Genomic DNA, 20592 nt, shown 5'->3' on the forward strand with positions numbered 1-20592 from the left:
CTACAGAAAGCAGAACACAGGTCTAGACCCCTTGTTGACACCAGCCTCTTCTAGCTCTGCTAGCAATAAACTGGATTCTTGACCCTTTCAATATCTAAATCCCTAACACTAATGCTAAGAAAAAAAACAACCCAAAGCTTAAATTCAGAAGAGGGATTGACCAGACAAAGGTCAACATGAGACATGGTCTCTACTAATATCACCTCTCTTCCAAATAATGTGATGTGTGCTCTGAAGGATAAACTGAGTTCTGCCACCCTAACCCTAAACCTCAGGTCTCCTCATATAAATGAGGGACCTATTGCTTCTGTAAAAGACAGTATCAAGTATTGGTCCCTGCTGACATCTGCCTTTTTAAATAGATCAGGCCTGCTTCTTGCAGCTTCTGGTTGCCAAATCCTGCACCCCCCCCATCCCAAGCCTAATCCTAGTCTCACTTTAAACACAGCCAGGGAGTCAGTCCCTCAGTGAAAGATAACATATTTTTTTTTGTTTTGTCAACACTGGTCACTTGATGGTAGCTTTGGACAGTTTACAAAATCTAGTAATGCACATTACCCCTTAGACCCTTTTATTCCCTGACCCAGAAAACAAGTACCTAAAAATCTGGGTCATTCCCTGACAACAGTAACACCATCCGCTTTCTCACGTAGCGCAGRCTCCCAAAATGAGAGCAGACCAGAGTGGCCAGACACTGGCTATTAGTGTAATACTCTCAGCTGTTTTAACCTAGAATAATTTAAGACTCAGAATTTTGGTCAGAAAACAACTTCTGTGAAGAAAAGAAACGATAATTTTATAATTAATATTTTCACCAAAACAAAACCATATTTTGACTCAAAAGCCATACTTAAAACCACAACAGTTTTCAATTCTGATGTGCTGTTGGTTTATTGACGAAAATCTAAACAATTTAAAGAAAAAATGTTGAGGATAACTGCATTGTCACCAAATTTTAGTGGAAAGAGAATTCCTGAACCTTATGACTGCAGACTGTGATGAGCCCGGATTGACAGGGAGGTAGCCAGAGCACAGGAAGAACATCTTCCCACATGCCTTGCACAGGAATTTGCCACAGCTTCATGACTAGTTTCACGTGGTGCTACAGACATAGACTGCGCCAAAGGCCAGTTAGCAGCTTCCCCATCACACTTGTCTACAAAGCAGGAGTAGATAAAATGGCATTATTTTGCAAGCCACAGAAGACTAGGAAGGAGCACACTTCTCCAGCTCTCCTCTTTACCTGCTCCAGGGATCTAGAGCACCATGACAGACTAGCTTATCATCAGTGCTACCTATCTATCTGGCTGCTCTCGCTGCCCAAAACCTCCAGGCTACCTGCAGAGATGTAGCACTACAGAACATTGTTAGAAGAGCAAATGTAAGAAAATCTAAGTCATAATCCAACAACATGGTTCTAAAAACCATAACACAGCCATCAGAAATGGAAAATGAAATACGGGAGCCTGGTGGTAAATTATCTTGTTCTAATGAATAAACTTAGAAAATAAACTCTGGTTGGTCAAAAGTGCTGCAATGCTCATCCTGTATAGAATCATGTGGCATCTGCTAGAGACTGCTTCAGTCAGCATAATTAATGTGAAATTATACATTTCAGCAAAAGCAGATCTACAGATATATAAAGTCAAACCTATCTATTATGCTCAAGATAAACTACAAATCAGCAACACAAATCACAGTCAAGCTTGCTACTCACAAGGAGAAGGCCATTGCATGGGCACATTATACAGATTGTAGAGTACGTATTACAGTAGGCAGCACTGTGACAGTAAATCAATTTGTGTTTCACATGGCTTTCAATAAGGGTGGCACATGATATGTAGTGTCACAGAGCCAACCTCGGGCTGGAACTACAGAGATGTCCGTTCCAGCATAGCAAGTCCCAACTCAGCCTTTGGTAAAGGCCAGGATGACCTGTATCACTACAGAAGTGGCAAATCCTCAGAACATAGTCTTCAAATCAAGGCTGCACCTCTTTCTTCAAGATATGGAACAGCTCAAATAAGTTTGAAACTTGGTTCAGAAATGGGGCAGTAAGCCTGCACCAGACGATCTGATTGTACCGATCCTCCTTTTCTCATTCAACGATCTGTATTGTAAAGATTTTTACACTTAGCTCCTGCCCTTACCAAAACAAAAAGAGCCAAGTTACACATTGCTTGTACTACTCTGTCATTTGTCAGCAAGCAAATGCAGAAAGCAAAGCAGCAGGGTGCTACAGTGACTGTAACTAAAGTTGCTAAACCTCACAACTTTTTCAGCAAGTCTGGATTCTCTCCTAGGTAAACAAGAGACGGTAACTGAGCTTGGTGACAAYGAAGAAAAATCCGCTCCTTTGTGGCGGTGGGTGGTTTTGCTGACAGAGTTATGGGAGATCCAGTATCAGTGAGGTATTCTGATTTAAGCTAAAGGCGATTCTCTCCAGAGAGCAGGTAAATTCCTGAGTACTACATACCCAGGCAAAAGATAATATAAAGGACACTACAATTCCTAGCAAGAGATGATAGAGAGGAAATGGGCATTTACATTTCAATCCCACAACAATATTCACCGCAAGTCTTTGCTCTCTTGAAACAACCTGACAAAGAAACACCACCCTTTTTTTTCCCCAAGGCTTCTGCCAGATCTAAGCAGGCTACGATTTTTAAAGAGCATACTGAACTTCTAGAAACACTTAGTAAAAATGTAGACTACAAAATACTGTTCAGAAAAAAAACAGAGCTACAACACTAAGTGAAATCGAAGTGCAAAAGGAAGAAGATCCAGTACAGAAAAGCTATGAGAAAGCAGCAAAAGGGCCAGAAGCATCAGCTATCCTATAGGGATAAAAACAGTGGTCATATTGCCTCCACTGTTAATTGGGTAGGGCAGTGTCAATGCAAAAGTGAATGCAAACACTGCTGTTAAGCGCCTGCCTGAACAATTTAGCATACTTCAAATATTCAAAATCTACTTCCCTTTGAGTTAAGAGAACATTTTAACCCATAGAAGGCTTAAAAACAGAATGAATAACCATGGAACACTTTGCCTGCAAGTAGAATTTTTTGGCTCATACATCACATAGAAGAGAAAATACAGTGATTTAGGCTGACAACCTTTATTGTAAAAATTCCCATTCAAGCTGAATGGCTGTCTTCTGCTTACGGCCTTGATTGAAGCCAGTCCTCTGCTGGAGATGTCATCATCACTTGTGCACTTGCAATGTCATATGCAAAGGACTATAACTTTAGGAGGGAGACTGGGAGATGGTATAGATGTGCTTTTAAGCAACAGAAAGTCCCTATTCATGTAAATGTTCCAAGCAAATGGACAATAAGCACTGAGAGATGCAGATCATATAAGCTAGTACATGCAGACGGATTTCAAAATAAAATTGTTTTGCATAAGTAGCCTGGGAAATAAGCAATCTTTTAATAAAGTGCTTGGAAAAAAATACCCCACTGAAGGCAAAATTTAAAAACAGGTTATTAGGTTACAGGGAGAGAAAATAAAAGAAAAATAAGAGATTATGTATGGGTCAGATGAAGCTATTCTTGATGTCAGTTTGGATGAGGTTATTGGCAAATATATAAAGATATTTTAATCTTGTGAAAGTTAGGGTCCTGTGCTGTCTTTCCAATCACTAATTGTGCTAAGAAATTTTGATACTGGCTTGACTGATATTTGACATAATGATCTTCAAAGCAGGAAAAAACATCTTTAACCAAGGCTGCTTAAGTAAAGGCAACATTGTCAGAGGATATACTGCAACACAGCAACAACCTCTCGTTATTTCAGCTAATGAGGACTATCCCATAACAGTAACGAGCCTGTGAAAGAAGGGTTGCAGCATTCTGATGTTAAGAGAACCATCTTGCTGGTCTTGAAGCGGAAAAACTGAAGCAGTGCCATGAACAAGACTTAGACTGGCGGAGGGAGGGAGAAATGGGGGATTCCAAGAATTGGATTAGCTTTTACAGGAATTCTTTCATATTGCCAGGATAGATGTATAAGCAGAAAAACAGAAATTGGGTAAACTCTGCCAAAAAGCATCCTGCCCTGGTAGCAATCTGCACAGTAAACTTGACACTCCTGCTTCATCATACATTTTCCAATTCCAGTATCATTAAATAGTAATTGTTCTGCTCTACTTCTCATTTTGAAAAATGCTGCATTTTACTCTGCCTTCATAAGAGGCTCTTAAGTCATTTAAGCTTTAATATTCTCACAATGAATGGCTATGAGAGGGAGCCTTGTTGAACTTTATAAATTTCTTTCAGGACTTTGAAGATGCCATCATTTATATTAGTTCACAATTATTGTAGCTGTCACTTCCAACGCCTCCATAAAGCAGAGCAGTATTAAAAGGAAAAATTTCAAAAGGATTCAAAGTTCCTGTTGTGGTTGCTGGATACAACCACCTACTATATTCAAGGAAAAAGCAGAGAGTTCTTTCAACAACATGACTGTGAATGACTTGGTTTCATGGACGTCCGCGTCAGAACTGGGAGCCGACCACGCATCCACGGCAGTGAAAGGACCACCGTTCAAACTGGACCTGGTACTCATGCAAGCTGGGGAACAGCAATAACAGTTTGTAACAGCCCAACATTTTGCCTCTGCAGGATATATGGCAATGCTACAGAATAACATCACCCAAGTCCAAAAATATCAAGCAAGGGCATGCAAATTCAGGTGAGGGTAATGGTTTAGTTTACAGGAAACAAAATACATGATACACTCAGAGGTGGGAAAGACAGAGGTAGGAGGTCATGAGAAAATGACACTGGAAAATTAAGACTGAATGAGTAAGAAATAAGGACTGAGAAGAAAGGGAGAAAAGAGAAACAATAAATATCCATATATGTAAGCAATCTTCCACAGCTACCCTTGCATTCGAATACTCTCTATATGCTACATGTTGTGTTTGGTATATTCGGTGCTATACAGAAGACTCCCTCATCTGTGCACATGCACTTTCCTACTGAACTCCACTCTGTACATGAATCAAACAAGGATCAGCCACAGCAACAGGAGGGAAAATGCACTGTGGCTGCATTGCGCCCTCAGTCCCCCCCGGCTTGCTCAGCCAGCGTATCAGAAACGTAAGCAGAGCAGAAAGCAACATATCAAACGATTCTGTGCTGTCATCGCACTCAGCAAGTTTATAACCACTTTGTAGTGACACACACTCCATCACTGTGCTGCTTTGCAGTTGTCTTTCACAAACAACGCCGGGCGACAGGCGCACGCCAGCCGCGCGGCTCCAGCGAAGGAGTGACCATCGCTCCACCCGCAACAAGCTCTGTGCCTGCTGACACATTTACTGCCGACCTTGCCAGTGGTTAGAGCCTCCACTCACAAGTTCAACGAAGTCGAGCTGGACTTGTTGCCGAGAGGGCTCCTTCACCCGCGTCGACAGCGACATCTGATTGCTGGCCTAACCGCACGCATCTGACAGCCGCGCTGCCCGCTGCTCTGCCGCTCGCTCCAGCCCTCTCGACTCCCGACAGGGGACTCGGCAGCCTCTGAAGCGGCAGGCTGTGAGCAGGCGAACAGCCCCCAGCCCGCTCTGCTTCGCCCCYGGCACAGCGCCCAGGTTGTCACTGGCAGCTCTCTAAGCAGCAAGGGAGTTCACGAGGAAGGCAGAAGATCTGCTGCCGGCTGCCCCATAGGCAGCAGAGGGGATGAAAACACCAAAAGAGGACCCACAGCTCAGACCCGAGGCTGCGTGCCCTGGGATGAGGTGTGGGTATTTATGTGAAAGGAGCTAGAGACCAAAGGAAAGCAAGAGTTCGGATCATCCCAGGAGTCCCAAGGGAAGCGACAAGCGTGCAGGCGCAGAAACTCTCTTGCCTCCCGCTCCAACCAAGTAAAGCCCATTTCCAACACTTAATTATCAGAGAGAGTGAGGAAGCTGGAGAAAGACAAAAGAAAGGAACCTGGAAACTAAGTTAAAATTCAGCTGAGGGCCACTGTCTTGGAGTGGGAGTGAGGAACACAATCACGCGTTCGGGCTCTCAAGAGCTTCCAGGACAGGATAATTGCCTCAAAATTGGGAAATCCTATCTTCTGCAAGAAGGTCACTGACATTGTGCTACCTTATTTTCTGCAGGGCGATCTTAAAAGCCTTTGGTCAGACTGAAGAGCTAGATCAYGCACATGCTATATGTCGACGTGTTCACACTCACCAGGACAAGGAGGAGTTGCAGAAAGCCTGCAAGGTCAGCTCCTCCCTACAGAAAGAACATTTCCCAAGGGGCTTGGGGCTTTCCTCCAAGTGACTTTCCACCCTGCAGTCTTTCTTTCCAGTAGCCCACCAGCACTGCATTTAGCTATTTACAGATAGGTGTTCTGGAGGATGGTTATGAAGACCAGATTTTCACAGATAAAAGTAGGAATCCCAAAACCAATCTGACTCAGTTAGTGACCAAATACTTCTTGATTTTGGCAATCAGCACATTCAACAATTYTGGACATGTTTCTCCACTATTCATGTTTAGTAGATCCAGGGGAAATAGTTTAGATAATCCCAAGAGAAGAACATGAAGGTGTGATTGTTTCCTCTGAAAAATAAAATTAATTCTGATCAGTTATCTCTGGAAAACCCAGTTCAGTCAGTGGTGTTACAACAAACACATGCAAATTCCCTGAATTTGTGTACTTCTGAATAAAAATTAAAAATCAGCTAAAGCTGAAAGAAAACTAAGAGAGCTCCTAAGTATAGAATTCAATTAAAAATGGTGGGAGGATAAATGGTGCAATTGCACTGATGTTAAGGGACCTAAAATAAATTAAATGTTCATTTCAACAGTGACAGTGGGTGACACTAGAACAGAACTTACCTAGATGTATATACTCTAAAATCACTATACCAGCTCACTACCCATGAGAATTAATTATAATACAAAACCATCAACCCAGTCTTTCTGTTAAAACAAAACAAAAAAAAATACAGTTGAACTGCAGTAATTTGAGTAGTTGTGCAAATGGACTGAAGTGATTAAATTAAATTGAGCTTCTGACCCTTCCTTCCTACTCGCTGACCTGTAGATAATAGAGGATTACCAGTCAGCCAAAGCTCCCTCAAGATCTCTGCTTTCTTAAACAGTTGTCCTACCATAATTGTGCATAATTTCTCATTTTGAAGTAACCCAATTGTTAATACTGTATTTTTGCACCAGTAACCCTAGTTGTTTCAAATAAAATCTCAACCCTGGTTTCATGAAGGATGCCCCCAGTAAGCTATTTCACTAGCAGAGCTTTCACCACTTGGACAAAGGAGATCAACAAGCCAAATTTAACTACTAGAGACAAGGAGGCAGAAAACCCCATTTACAGAAATAACACAGTGGTGAAAAACATATCTTTGCTTAGAAAGCAGGCTTTCTGGATAAGGCGAAGCGTTCTCAACTGGGMAAGGTTTCTCTACCCTCACAGCAGCAGCAGGAGAGGGGCCCTCGGCAGGCAGTGGGGTTAACTGGCCCCTGACGTTGCGGGGGAGGAGAAGAGGCAGAGGAAGGGCCGGGAGCTGGAAGACGATGGCAACCGCAGCAGAGAGGAGCTGCACCGGCTGCAGGAACACTGCTCCCCTGCCGCTGCGACCCCCTGCCTGCGCGGGCACAACCAAAATCAGCCCACCAGCAGCCGCCTGGGCTCGCAAGGCCCCAAGCTGGCTCTGCTGCTCACCTCTTGGAAAGCAAATGCCAAGTGTTAGCAATTAAAATGATGCAATACATGACACACATCAGTCAGAAATAACCCAGCAATTGGATGCTTACACGCTGTTCTGCAGATAAGCAAGTGCTGATAATACTTGAACTTTTATGCCTCTTGCTGAGATATTTGCCACAATGCCTATTTTGTTCTCTGCTCCTAATTCTCTATGTTGAGTTAGTCTTATCACTGATCGCGGGAATCCTGTGCGGACAGAGGGGATTTGCCAAGTCCAGGAATAATATAATTTGTGTTTGAAGATGCATTTCACTAGGTTTTTTTTGTTTTTTTTTGTTTTTAATCTTGGAAGTTATGCAATAATATTAAAAACTGAGCCACTCCAAATAGCTTGGTATGGAGAACTAGAGGGACAGACACAACCTGGAAAATCCCCTTTGCAAGTTGTTTTAAGAACTTGTCTCCACTGTAAAGAATATTAGCACATTTAAACACCATTCGGGACTCTGACAGGAGGCAAGAAGTTCAGTGGAGCGCTCACCCCAAGCTGATTATGATAAATTGCAGTGTGAGGCACTGATGGCGACAAGCAGTTGGGTGGCCTGGGAGACCCAGGACCTCTACCAGGCAGCAGCAGACTAGCTGCCGCTGTGGGGGAAGCAGCTCTTCCCTGCAACACCAGCTGCATCAACACAGTACAAGGTGGAGCCAGGCAGAGAAACATGACTCAGTCTCTGCACAGCTCACTCGAGCTACCTCAGATCCTAAAAACAAGTCACGTTAGCATGGCACTCCTGTCTGGGCATGGCTAATGAGCCTTCATGAGTATTGTGCAACACTGCTGTCCCACTCCCTGTTCCACCTAAACTGGTCACACAGACAGATCTTCTGGCTCTCTTACTCTGCCCTGTTGGTTTAGGTCCCCCACACCTTCGAACAGGGCCTGCTGGTCGGTTTAACCGTGCCAGGTGCCAGCCTCAGGACCACGAGATGGACAAACCAAACAGGACCGGTCAGCCAGGATCCCCACAGTACTCGGAGCAGAAGAGGTTGAATGAGGGTTTCTCAGCCTGAGCATGGTTAAAGCTGCATGACCCAAAAGTTCCTAAAAAAGTTGAAAATGTTGCAATTGTTAAACACATGAAAAACCTCAGATCTGTACATGAATGGACAATATGCACCATAGGAGCAGGTGGCTGAAAAGGTTTCTATGTACCATAAAACAAGTGCCTAATTTCTGCTAGAGTAGCCCACATAAAAACAGACGTAAGTTACCTCAGGTCATATTTACTAGTGTTCCCACTTCAAATGAAACACCCACAACAGTTATTTCTGGAAACAAGTTATCTGCATGTGTTTGGTGTCCTACTACTACTCCACACTTAGAAATCCTGGCAATACCTCCTAGTCAAACTCAGTTACAGGTCTTACACAGACAAATTTTCTTCATGCACATAGGCTTATTCATGCTCAGTAGGAAAACGGATTTGAGCGGCATATTTACGTGAGTTTAAGTTTGCAAGAAATGATCTTAAACGTGGTGATGGAGAAGTCAGTATTTTCATACCTAATGAAATGAATTCAGAAAGGTATATTGATGAATAGGATTAGACTATTATTAATACAGCAGATCAGCTTTCATTGCCAATCTGTTTTAATTATCAAGGAGCTTTTGGATAGGATTTAGTAACTGCAGAAATTCTGTACTTTGATATATCACATGCTGTYAGGGTGGTTTTTGCCTTTTGTTTGCCTAGGTCAACCAACTACATACCATGCCTCTAGCAAAGAGTAGCCATTGAACTGATCACTCCTTAAATTTCATTTCCCAGTCACACTTAACTGTCTACCCCAAAATCCCTGCTAGGGACAGGACAGTATCAGAGTGATACAGAGCTCACATCAATTTCTGTGACACTGACTTTGGTACTGCTGGCATTAGAAATGCTCCTCTTTCAGATGGTACTGCCTACAAGCCCAGAGCACAGTTCAGGGAATACAAGATTAATTAAGGGAAATCTAGGGAACTGGGACTCTCCGCCTCTTATCCAGGCACTTTTTTAAAAATATGTCTTCAGACACAAGCATCTGATATTTTTAAAGATACAGATAACAAGAAACCTAGAAAGAGGCATTATTGGTATATGCACTCAATGCTTACACTTCACGTATTTCCTCCAATTCTGCAAAACAGGTTTTGATTAAATTGGTCACACATACACAACTTAGATTCAACTCTTTCCAAAAGGAAGTAAATCTAACAGTACAGCTTGCAGGCTTTAATGCATCTTATTAAGCCCACTTATTAGGAAAAGTGAGTGATCTCTCCACAGTCCTGTTTAGCGGACAATGAGCAGCAGACTTTGGTAAGGAAAAAGTGGTGGCTTTGAACTGAATTTTCTCCTTACTGGTTTATATGAAATAATATTTTTAATTATTTTAAGATGTCTATCAATTAAAGTAGAAACTACTGAATATTTTGTTCTAACATCATAATAGTGACTTTGCTGAAAAATGGAACAGTGAATCAAGTGTGTCCAGTGAGTAGTGGAGTGTCTTCAAAGAAGTTTCTTGGCAGCTTAAAGGCTCCTAAACATTATGATGTCAATACAGCTGTATTAGATTATTCACATTAATCAACACACATGCGTGGGAAGGTTCACTTCTCTGCATGGTGAAATAGTTCTGCCTCTCTGGTTTCCAATGGGACATTGTTTTATGGCTCAGTCCTAAAAGGAGATCAAAGTTGGTGAGAGCCTCAGCAGAGGCATTCAGTCCTACTGGTGGACTGTGCTTCCAGCTGCCGTTGCAGAGAAAAGGAGCCGTGCAAAGAATTGACACTGTATTTCATCGATGTCACTCGTAATCCTTTTTAAGAGATTAAAATTATGGGCTGCCTGGTTTTCAAACACAGCATCATCCAATTTGCATGGTCCAGGTCCTCTTCTGCGATGACTGATGGGCTCAGTAAGTGATATTTAGCAGCCTGTCATGGCACTGCATTGCAGCTAAGACACACTGAACCTACAGAAAGGCAGTGTGGAATTAATGCTCAGAAGCAATTCGCATTCATTTGACTCTTCTCCTATTTTACCTCTGTATCTCTGACTCCAGTGATTTCACATCAGGAGAAACAGGCAAAGCCTTGAGCACTCTCAGCAAACATCAGAATGTGAACTGCTCAAAATCTATGGGGATACTGCCAAAGGCACAAAATGGCAGCCAGGAATTCAACTTTCACTGATGACCCATGATACAGACGGAGTCAGGAAGCATGGGATAACTTAGCTGGCATTTTTATCTTTGAAAAGATCTCCCTGTGGCCAGTTACACATGTCTGCAATTTTGCATTGTGAAACCAAATGCCATTCTAAAACATACACCCATATAAAGGCACACGCTTGCACACGTTACACAGACTCACAACATAGATCAAATGACTATTTTTTCCTCCAGGAGCCTCAGAGGCTTTCAACTACTGAAGTTAACCCTTGGCCTTCAGTGTGTTCAAACCCATAGTTTTACAGTGCTGCACAACATCTAAGACACCACCACTATCCTGATCCCTTAAAACAGAAGGGATTTAAAATGCAATACTGCGGTTTAGCGAAGACCACTTCAGAATCTACCCTGTAGCCATTCGTCGTGACAACGGCAGTGTGTAAGGAATACATGCAATACATACAAAAAAACCCACCACAGCTCTGCTGATGTTCACACCTGCCGAAAGGATCTAGGAAACCTACACTGTGCTGAAAGTGACGTTTACCCAGACAAATCTATACGGTTACATATCACTTGTTTGTATACACACAGGTAATATATGCGCAGTACTCCCACACCAAGTCTTCCCTTTGGGAGCAAACTGTTATGAATATAATTGCCATGACTTGTGTTTCAATGTCAGTGGGGCAGGAGAGCTTCCCTGCAATGTACTGTGCGCTGAGGCAAGTYCGAGGCACGACCTGCTCCTCTGCCCCAGGGCCCCCGAGCAGCAGGCTGCCGCTCTGCGTAACTGTGGTCCCTCCTCCAACGCGGCCGAATGTCTCGGAGTCGCGAGTCGGTTGCCGTCCTACCCGCAGGTAGTGCTGCTAACACCGGCGAGGACAGGAGGCGCGCGTCCCTTTGCAGGACGGATGCTGACATTTCCCACAGAAGGAAGCTTTCAAAGCAATCTCTTAGAAATAATCACTGCTTCGTTTACATAATTTCAAAACACAGTTGAGCCTGAAAGCGCCGGCTCCCCAGCCCCGAGACTCTTGGCTCAGCAACGACGCCGAGTGCTGCCAGGCTCCCCGTGCCCCCTCGGCCCCCCTGAACTGACAAGGAGCTGGAAGCCCTGGGAGCCGTAGGAGAGAGAAAAACCACGAGCTCAGGAACTGAGGCTGCTGCACACCTGGCTGGGCAGCACGCTGCCCTCGGAGCACCCACAGCGTATGCCAGGCCTTGGGGGATCTCCGGAGGCAGTCAGCATGTCAAGGCTACCCTAGAGCCACAGACCTCACAGACCGCCAGGAGCCCTGAACTCGGGCAAGAAGCCTGTCAGAACCCATCCCGTGTCTCGGCAGAAAACCACCAAAGCTGACGTCTTTGCAGAATATTTCAGTATCAGTGAATCTGCCTGTTCTGAGGGAAAACTGTTTCGTCAGAAAGTTGCCAACTAGCTCCAGACTGTAGATGCCTTAGGCAGGTTAAGCATCAGTAGAGCTGCTATGCCCATGTCCAAAGTTCTTGTATAAAATTATCTAAACACTAATTAATTTAAACCATCGTTGCAAAGAGTCAGACTTCTACTGAAACCTTCAAAAGAAGAACGGTCCTGTAAATGATGTGCTAGATTGGACCAGTGTTTTATTCTCGGCTTCACGACTACACTCTTGTGCTCCCTGCAGCCCTGTTGTGCTTTAACATTCTTCTCTTTTTCTTTGTCCTGGCTACAAGCGCGCTGAGGCCTTTTCCTACTTCTTTCCTCGTGAGATGCTTTTGCAGTCATGCAAGCAACAAGTTCATATCAGTTACAACCCCAGCATTTTCTCTTTCAGAGGAGTGACCTCAGCAACATGTTTTTGCAGTGACTTTGTCCTCAAGTACTAAGCAGTTGCAAGAAAATAAAGCTGCCTATAAACTTAGGCGTATTTTACATTAAAAAAAGATCTCTCTTGTAAGGTTTTGGGCTCTTTTAAGGTACATTGAGAACACCAGTTAAAAGCAGGTGTTTTCATAAAATGAATTCCAGCAATACTATTTCAGTCTAAAGTAAAGTGTTCCCCTTTAAATCTAAAATGGATGCTTTCCTGTTGTCACTGTTGCACTGTCATTGCCTATATTTTGCATTGCTTCTATAAGCAGCACAAACATTCAAGTGACACCAGGCAGGAAAACTCCCCCCGAAAATGTTTTAGTATGAGGGGGGAAGATATTATCTTTTTGTTCCAATGACAGCCTCGTAAAAGGTCTAAGCAATATTTTCAAAGCCCTGATTTTTCCAGACAAAAGCCATTACTTCTTTATGCAACAGCACAAGGTGTTATTGTAAGACTTCCCTAGTGAGCCCAAGCTACATAAACTAGCTGTAAAGCTTTTAATTTGTCTAAAGAGATACTTAAGCTGGATCAAGCACACTCAGGTGTTACAACTCAACAAAGGTGTTTTAAGATTATTCCTTTGAGAGAATAGGAATTCCACTAACTAGCATCACTTTTGTCTCAGGTGATCCAACACACAGTACCTAGCACAAATATATTTGATTTGGCCTAGTTTTTTTTAGCACTGGAGCAATACTCCTCACCTAAATTGCACACGTTTGCCATAGACTCAAATCCATGCACATAATTATTGATTTTATATATATATATACACACACACACATATGTGTGTGTGTGTATATATGTATATGTATACGTATACACACACACAATTTTTTGGGATGTAACCCACCCATGCACACTACCTGAAATTTGACTTCTGTTTTCAACTTCCAGCTGAATTAATCTGGAATAGCACTATTTATACGCTAAAATATTCCTGGTTCAAAGGGTGAGATTAGTTAGTATTTTATATCCTCAGTCACCTCCTTAAGACAACTACTTAACGGGCAGGAAGACTGAGCTAATGCAAGCAGGCACAATTTTAAATGTACTGCAAGGTCTGAACTAAAAGCCACTGAGACCAGTTGAAAGAAATTCCTTCGACTCCCATGGTTTCAGATCTGGACTCAGTAAATAACTTAATAAAGATGCTGATACATAACCATAACCTCATATTCTTTTAAATTTCACGTTAGTAGATGGACAGGGTTATCTGAGGTTTATCTCAATAAGATCTTTTTCAATCCATTTGGACACTAAAGAGAACAGGGAATTTAATGGGCTCTGGCAGATCAGGATCCCAGCAAGTTTGGATACTCTCTGGCCTAACTTTAGCTACAGCTTCCAGTGAGACCTGAACAGCCGCATTCTTGCTGTCATCCGACAGAAACTTCTAGTYTGGCATACCCCTACCAGCGTTGTTCCTTGTTTTACAGTTCAGCATAGGCTCTGTATTATTTATTGTAAAGAACCAACAACAGACCAACAGAACCTTTAAATTACACGCATGGCAGGCTGTACCACAGGCAGCAAAAGCTGCTTTGCAGCTCATCGTAAATGACTGGCAATCAGCAACTGCAAAAAGGCACCATCTTTATCTTTTATTTTACCCTCTTCCAACCGGATAATGGATTTTGTTGCTACTTTGCATTTCAAACCTTGATTTATATATATTTGAAAGATAAGCAGTACCGTACACTGTGAAGAATGATATTACACTACCTACGGTTTAAGCATCAACTAGCTCCTGTCCTTATAGCCTTAATATTAAAAGATTCATGACTCCAAACATGGTTAAACAGCTGATGAGCTGCCATCACTGCATATTGTACAGCCTGACACACTTCTCTTGAGTCCTTCCATTCCCCCTCTGTACCTAGTGGCTGCCGCTTGTCAGAGCCTCTCCAGAGCTTGTGCAGCGCCTAACACCATGGGTTACGGTCAAGAACAAGGGCTCTTTGGTACTGCTAGGCTACAAATACATTCAATGCAAGATACCAGGCTGATACGCTAGCTTGTTTCTATGAAAAAAGGATTCACAATTTGTTGCTATTTTCATTTTATCATGGTAAAATCTTTGTACATTGCAAAATCTTAATAGGAAGCAACAGGTCAATGAAATGCTGAATTCATTACTCACTAAAAACCACAGAATCCCAGTTTGGCATGAAAAGAATACTGTTAGGAACACAAATAAGGAGATGCTTCAGTTCTTACATATGTATATGTACATACACACACACACACACACATATATATAAAAAAAAGGTCATATCCTGAGCTGTATCAAAACGGTATTTGTAAAATACACTATGACTATGGTCCTTATGTAAGCAAACATTTCACTGATTCAAAAACATACTTTTCAAATACTTAAATGGACCAAGTATTCCAAAAAGTAAGACAGAACATGCAGCTACAATGCTACTGGAAAAATAAATAAAACTAATCATTGCAGGTGAAGTCAGTAAAAGAAATGCTGCTAGCTGTGGTACAGCATAATGAAAGGAAAAGATTAGAGTTTGTTAGAAGAATTAGGTTTCCTAATGATTCTAAAATCTATATAGCAGCATAGGTCACATAGAGCTTTCCACTCAGTTTAGTGACTGGAAAATTTGATCCCCCATTTAATTTGATTTAAAGCTCTGGAACCAAAGCATTTGTGTGTGCAACAATTTCCAGCCTTTTATTTTGATCAGTTTTCAGCACTTGTTTCAACAGTGCCTACCTCATAATTGCAATTCAGTCACTGACTTGTAGAAAGACGACATTTAATTAAAAATGCCAATATTAAAACAGTCCAAGAACAGTCCATTGAAAGTTACGTTATTTGGGTCATTGGTGCCATTATAGATACTTTCCTGTTGTTACTTAGGTTGCATGGAGCCACTTCATGCCCATATGTGGAAACCATGCACCGACCACTTCTTTTGATCAATGAAATAGGAGCAGATGTTTTCAAAGCAACAGAAAATACAAAGGTGCACATACAAATTGAGTTACGCTAACCAACAGAGAGCTATTCCTGAACTTTATAGGTTTATTTTCTGAGAATTTGACAGCTGTTACTCTGGCCAGTACATATGCACTGCTGCAGTGTCCTGGGTCTGTTTTCCCAAGTGAGAATTTGACAGCTGTGCAATTATTTCTAGTGCTGAACAAGAAAATGCACCAATTATTGCCTTCACCTTCCTTTATCAGATTCAGTATCAATATGATGCAACATAGCTACTACTCACATCAGCTACTGGTTAGAATTGAAATTTGGCAATTGAAACACAAAAGTAGATGGGCCTTAGGTTAAGACAGGGGAAAAAAAACAAAGAAACAACAACAAAAAACTCGTTAATCATTTCAAAGACTTGTTTTTTCCATCCAGGCAGAACAAGCCCAAGATGAGCTGCTTTACTGGAAATGAGGCTGCCATGACCTCAGTCCAGTAGATTTCTCAGTGGTCTTAAAGTTCAAATTAATTTTCTGATTCCCAGCTCTTTACTGCTAATGCTCCTCAGGGACTATTTGACTAAGAAACATCTCTTTCCTATACCCCTTGAATTACTTTGCACTCTCAGTCTCACACTCCTCCTCCTCACCTTCTCCCCTCCATTCTCTTCTGTTTTCTAAATTCTCAAAAAAAAAAAAGTTGAGGCTTGGTTTGTGTTTTGGTTTGTTATTAATTTGCTGTGACTGTTCTCTCCCTCCCTGCCACCTCCTGAGAGCCTTCCTCCCCGCTGACCCAAGAGGAGCTGCATGTTGCAACTGGTGGAGCCCCAGTGCGGTTAATGGCTGAGCCAAGGGTGCTGGGGAGAAGAACAGAAGCTGAGACTGGCAGGAAGAGGGAAGCTGGATGATTTTCAAGAAGCTGACTACCATTTTATTCATAATAGAGAAGAATTGATTACAGAGCAATCACCAGCTATTGGCCTTTTACCAGTTCCAAAAGTCCACACAAAAAATAGACCAGAATATTTGCATAGTGTCTCTTATCCACAGGTCTCACAGCATATACCATCATGATCCCTTTTATTTGGGGGGGGGGGGGGGGAAATCAAGCTACAGAAAAGTTAGATGATTTTCCCACATTAGGAGCAGAAGGGTAGACCCTGGCTAAAATCTTCTGACTCCCAGAATGACCCCACCAGGTCCCTCCAAGGCCTCTGCTCACGAGAGCTCAGAGCAAACCTCGGCAGAAGGTCGAAGCATGGTCGCACCGAGCGCCAAAGCACTCGCTCCACTCCTTGGTGGGACTGGCAGCCCTTCCCAAGGGCTGGGATGCAGCACTGAAAGGCACAAGCTAACCCTGATGCCGGCGGCACAAACCACACGATGCAGAAGGCGAAGCGGGGCAGGCTCCACGTTGCAAGCACACCGGCTCCAATACCCAAGCTAGGCTGCATCTGCTTACGGCCTAACCTTCAGCAAATGCAAACCTAAGCCCTGCGCTACTGCAGTGACGTGGTTACCCGCACTTAAACCAACTAGTTTAAAGCCTGTCTTGCTGAATGCAGGGACTGTAGCATGCAGGTTGCTGAGATTTCCAATAGGGAAAAGGTAAGAAACTTCAACAAACAAACAGATTTCCCAATTCACCATGGTGACTCTTTCCTAAGGGATTATTCAGAATCTGTCATCAGTTTACTGCCTCCCTCAATCTGTCTTAAATTGTGCATGACTACTTTGTTTAATTTTGCTGACATTTGTGTTTTGTTTAAGGGTCTCTTTGTGAAATCCTTTGTGTCTGCTTTAAATAAACACTCTTCCTGTGCTTGTAGCAGCATGCCTGGCTTCAGCAAGATGTCTATCACTTAATAACCAAATGAAAAGTTTAATCACCCAAAAGCTAGCTTTCAACCTGCAGTTAACAAAACAGAAAAGCTAAGGGTGTTCCACATGCATTTTTCTCTCCATTTCTTCTGTTATCACACTTGCTAGTCCAAGCAAGTTTGGTGCTGTGTACTTAGTCCTGTAAATATCACCTCAGCATGCAGAAACAGGCAGCATTTATTCTTACTCTGCAGTTATCAGAATCAGTCCAATAAAGCAAAACAATTACTCATCCCAGTTCTTCAAAAATGGTTGTTTTTTGTTACTTATCACTGAGAATGTATAAAACAGAAAGAATATACACTAATGGCTTGCTGAGCACATTAACACCGGAAAATTGGGCAAGCATATCTGAGCAAAACATGACATGGAAACCAAACAGCAAAAATACAAGTCATGCCAAGGTGTCATTTTTACAAAGTGACTTTTTTAAAAAACCAGAGAGACAAGTTAATGCCCCAATATGGGACAATAAAGCTATGTTAAAAACACTTGCCATTAACAGCCATCTGCTCTCTGCAATTTGGGGGTAATTTTTATGTACAGTTGACAGCTTTGCATCATCCCTCCTCCTTCGTGAAGGATTGTCTCTGCCTCTAGCATGCAAAGCCTCCGAGAAGCAGGATCTGTCCACTACCTTGTGGCTCACAATAAGCTGCTGCTGCTAATAAACATGTAGCTTTCTGTGCTGGATTTCCAAACAGAAATCACACACAAGGTTTGGAAAAAATATATATATGCTAATAATATTCCAGTCCTCCCTCATAATATTCTGTTCATGTCAGCATTGCCTGTAAAAATCAAGAGGCAAAGTGTGCTCACTGCCCTTGACATATTGTGGTGGTAAGGAAAAATCAAGACTGCTTTCACGCTGTTCTCTGAGAACAAGGATAGATCTATGCTTAAGCCTATCTTTCTTGATCAGAATGTCTCTAGTGTCCTTACGCCTTCTCCTTCTGTTTGAACCTGTCTCTTCAGAATATTTAGTAAATACATTTCATGTTCACACCTAAAGTAAAGCTACCTTCTTTTGTTTTGTTATGTGTTAGAAGTCTTAAAATACACACACACAACAAATGGCAGGGTCACACTTCCCTCATTTGCAATCCTCGAAGAGAAAACTAAAATTCTATTAACATTCAAATTGTACTCTGACTACCATTTCCATCCCTCAGATCTGATATAATTTTAATATACATTAGGAATAAGACCAGAGAAGAAGAAGAARAAAAAAAATGGAGCAGCTGCTACAAGTGATTTGCCTATTGCCTCCTGTGCCGCCTTCAACACACAGGAGATAGTGGTCAAACCTCTGTACACTTCCCCCAAATCCAGATGAACCCTGTGACTGTACCTCACCACCCACCCACCCTGTAAACACTAAGCACATTTACAGAGCATCTAACACATGGCAGTCAAAACTGTTGGCTCCAGCCTCAACCCGATGATGGAGCTACACTCAACTTGAACTTATTCCATGTTTTGAGCACCCCAAAGAAAAGGCTTTATTTTTAAGCTTCACACACTGAAACAAGAGAGGACAATTTTCACAATTAACATTCAGAATCAAGTCACAAACATCTTCAGCTACCAAAGACAAGCCTTGAGTTTGGTTTAGCTGAACCCACCTAAAATGCAGCTAACCTAATGTATTTTTCTCTTAAAGAAAACATATTTGCCTTAAGTAATTCTCTTGAGTAGCAATTTACACTTGTACGGACACACACTAAGTCTATTTTTGARTTGAATTTTCTTTAACTTGTAGTGATCTACAAAATGGGGTCCACAATGTCATGCTAGTTTTGTTTCATGCCCTCATCTTCCTGATCCAAAACCAGAGGTATAACAATGAAAAGACTCAATTCTGACTTGAACTGGCTCTAGATCAGTGTCAAGACCTAATATTTTTCTTCTGTGTAATACCCAAGCCTTTGTCCAGAGGACTTAAGAGAAGGTTTCAGGCAATACTTCCCCATGCAAACTGAGAGCCTTGTGTTCCCACAGCTGTGAAGCAGACACGGTATTACTGCCTGCCATACCACCGAGAAGATGTATAGCTTCACTACCTTGGAGCTGAGCCTTTCTTCAGGYGGGCCAGTGTTTTCCTGTAACAGCAGCCATTTCTGTGGTACAATCCACTACACAACTCACCTCCAAACTGTATTGCAAAAGTACTGCAAATGCTTCTGAATCATGACAACACCACTCCATAATGCCCTCTCTATGAACGTTTCACCCTCCTAACTCTACATTCTGCTTGTAAGAAACATCACACCAAGTTGCAATCATTGCAGGTAAGCCCTCGCTCCCTTGACCCTGTGCTAGCAGTTCTGCAGAAGCCAGTTTCAAAAGGCAAGATTATCACATCCTTGCCTCTCGGCTCGATATTCTGCAATTCCCAAAGGCTCATAACCACATCCATCAGTTCATACCCACGCTGGCTTTCCTGAAATCCTGCACTGTACATGATCACAGGATTCCCAGCATCCCTGCATTCACTCTTAAGTCTATTAACATTTTGCTAGTATGGCTTAGCCCCACATAAATTCCAATTAATGGGACTGAGCACCATTATTGTAATAGCTCTTTTCTCTCACATGGCTGGCACCAGGTTATGCCGTTCCCTGTTTAAGAGTTGCAGGGGTTTCAGCCATGGTGCTCTCTGTCAAGTCACCGGTAAAACACTGGCCGCTGCGAGGCCGGTTGGAGAGGTGTTGCTCACCTCCCTGTCAGCAGGCTCAATGCTAAGTACCCGCAGCTCTTTCCAACCCGGTCTCTCTCCCATTGCCTTTGGGATACCTGCCACAAGTGCTCAGGCATTAATAGCACCATTCATGTTTCCTTTCTCCCTGTCTCCTCCCCAGCTCTAACTTCTTTTAATAGCTGCTAATCTTCTTTGAGAAGACCTTTCTCTGTCTCATTTCCCTGCCTATCTTGTCTTTCCTAAATGTTACACTTTCACTTCTTATAGTGTTTTGTTTCCTTTGAAACATTTTCATTCAGAACA

Source organism: Apteryx rowi, unplaced genomic scaffold, assembly GCF_003343035.1.
Source record: "Apteryx rowi isolate R43461 unplaced genomic scaffold, aptRow1 scaffold_17, whole genome shotgun sequence".
In the NCBI taxonomy this organism is placed as follows: domain Eukaryota; kingdom Metazoa; phylum Chordata; class Aves; order Apterygiformes; family Apterygidae; genus Apteryx; species Apteryx rowi.